This window comes from Triticum dicoccoides, chromosome 4A (assembly GCF_002162155.2).
Source record: "Triticum dicoccoides isolate Atlit2015 ecotype Zavitan chromosome 4A, WEW_v2.0, whole genome shotgun sequence".
Classification (NCBI taxonomy): domain Eukaryota; kingdom Viridiplantae; phylum Streptophyta; class Magnoliopsida; order Poales; family Poaceae; genus Triticum; species Triticum dicoccoides.
The window spans coordinates 75575075-75578095 of record NC_041386.1 but is presented as its reverse complement, the minus strand read 5'-3'; positions in this window follow the sequence as shown (position 1 = coordinate 75578095).

The window sequence follows — 3021 nt, the reverse complement described above, 5'->3', positions numbered from 1 at the left end:
GCTTGCCGCCCGGCCACCCTCGCCGTGGCTGCGGCCCCTCCGGCCACCGTCGTGGCCTCGGCCGCCCCGACCCCCGTTGGCTTCGGGCGCGGGCGCCCGCGCCGCGTCCTTCGGGGTTCCGCCCGAAACGGGCACCGCCCCGCAAACCCACCACGCCCGCATGCCCGTTTGGCCCTCTGGGCCGATGACATGGGGGCCCCACCCCCACAGAACGGTTTAAAAATAAAAAGAAGATGAAAAATTAAATAAAACTAATTAACTAATTAACTAATTAATTAATTAATTAATTAATTAATTCTGATTAATTAGCACTAATCACTAATTAACCTAATTAACTAATGTTAATTAACTCTGATTAGGTTAATTAGATATTAGAGAATGACATGCGGGACCCACATGTCAGGGTTGACTCAGTCAACCCCTGTTGACTGCTGACGTCAGCATGACATCATGCTGACGTCATAAATACATTTTTTCGAATTAATTAAATAAATAATTAAATTCCAAAATTATTAAAATCTTTTAAAAATCATATCTTTTAATCCGTAACTCGGATTAAAATATTTTCAACATGAAAGTTGCTCAGAACGACGAGACGATTCCGGATACGCAGTCCGTTCGTCCACCACACCCCCCTAACCTATCGAACCCGCAACTTTCCCCCTCCGGCTCCCCTGCCCGAAAACATGAAACACCGGGAATACTTTCCCGGATGATTTCCCCCTTAACCGGTACCACCTCATACCACGTTAGGGCACACCTAGCCCCGCTCATTGTCGCGTCACGCATCGTCGTGTTTATGTTTGCATTGTATTCATTGTTTCTTCCCCCTCTTATCTCCGGTAGACTACGAGACCGACGCTGCTGCTGCCCAGTTCGACTACGGAGTTGACGACCCCTCTCTCTTGCCAGAGCAACCAGGCAAGCCCCCCCCTTGATCACCAGATATCGCCTATTCTTCTCTATACTGCTTGCATTAGAGTAGTGTAGCATGTTACTGCTTTCTGTTGATCCTATTCTGATGCATAGCCTGACATTGTTGCTACACCTGTTGATACCTTACCTGCAATCCTAAATGCTTAGTATAGGATGCTAGTTTATCATCATTGGCCCTACATTCTTGTCAGTCTGCCTTGCTATACTATCGGGCCGTGATCACCTGGGAGGTGATCACGGGTATATACTATACATACATACATACTATACAGATGGTGACTAAAGTCGGGTCAGCTCGAAGAGTACCCGCGAGTGATTCACGGATTGGGGGCTGAAAGGACCTTTGTCCCGACGGCCCTCTGTGTGGATCTTTTGTGGCGGAGCGACAGGGCAGGTTGAGACCACCTAGGAGACAGGTGGGCCTGGCCCTGTTCGGCGTTCGCGGATACTTAACACGCTTAACGAGATCTTGGTATTTGATCTGAGTCTGGCTACGAGCCTATACGCACTAACCATCTACGTGGGAGTAGTTATGGGTATCCCGATGTCGTGGTATCAGCCGAAGCACTTCAGACGTCAGCGACGGAGCGGCGCGCGCCGGATTGGAACGTAAGCCTGCTCTTGTATTAAGGGGGCTAGTTCTGCTTTCGGCCGCGTACGCAACGTGCAGGTGTGCTATGGGCGATGGGCCCAGACCCCTGTGCGCTTAGGTTTAGACCGGCGTGCTGGCCTCTCTGTTTTGCCTAGGTGGGGCTGCGACGTGTTGATCTTCCGAGGCCGGGCATGACCCAGGAAAGTGTGTCCGGCCAAATGGGATCGAGCGTGTTGGGCTATGTGGTGCACCCCTGCAGGGAAGTTTAATCTATTCGAATAGCCGTGATCTTCGGTAACAGGACGACTTGGAGTTGTACCTTGACCTTATGACAACTAGAACCGGATACTTAATAAAACACACCCTTCCAAGTGCCAGATACAACCGATGGTCGCTCTACCTCAGGGATATGAGGAGGGGATCGCCGGGTAGGATTATGCTATGAGATGTTATTGGGAGATGCTACTTGGAGGACTTCAATCTACTCTCTTATACTTGATGCAAGACGAAGGTGACCAGAAGCGTAGTCTTCGACAGGACTAGCTATCCCCCTCTTATTCTGGCATTCTGCAGTTCAGTCCACTGATATGGCCTCCTTACACATATACCCATGCATATGTAGTGTAGTTCCTTGCTTGCGAGTACTTTGGATGAGTACTCACGGTTGCTTTCTCCCCCCTTTTTCCCCCTTTCCTTCTTCCTGGTTGTCGCAACCAGATGCTGGAGTCCAGGAGCCAGACGCCACCGTCGACGACGACCCCTACTACACCGGAGGTGCCTACTACTATGTGCTGCCCGCTGACGACGACCTGGAGTAGTTTAGGAGGATCCCAGGCAGGAGGCCTGCGCCTCTTTCGATCTGTATCCCAGTTTGTGCTAGCCTTCTTAAGGCAACTTGTTTAACTTATGTCTGTACTCAGATATTGTTGCTTCCGCTGACTCGTCTATGATCGAGCACTTGTATTCGAGCCCTCGAGGCCCCTGGCTTGTATTATGATGCTTGTGTGACTTATTTTATTTGTAGAGTTGTGTTGTGGTATCTTCCCGTGAGTCCCTGATCTTGATCGTACACATTTGCGTGCATGATTAGTGTACGATTGAATCGGGGGCGTCACAAGTTGGTATCAGAGCCGACTGCCTGTAGGAATCCCCCTTCCACACTCCTTGGCCGAAGTCGAGTCTAGACATTACAAAAACTTTTACTAACTTGGCTGTGTGCCTTACGGGCCCACGTCGCCATCGGGTGGTACTAGGATCTTTTACTACTCGACCTTGCTCTGGGACTCTGAACTCTTTTCTACTCGGGTTAAACGAATTTACTAACTCTAACATTAGGATCCCGTTACCACGTTCACCCCGAAGTTGGATAAGCCATAGTTATTCTGTAGGATAGCATTTTGAATAATGCCCGTGTTGTCATTTGACTCCATTGAACCATCTTTGTTTTCAGATGGAACCCACGAGGCAGGTCGTGCGCCACACTGCGGCCATTG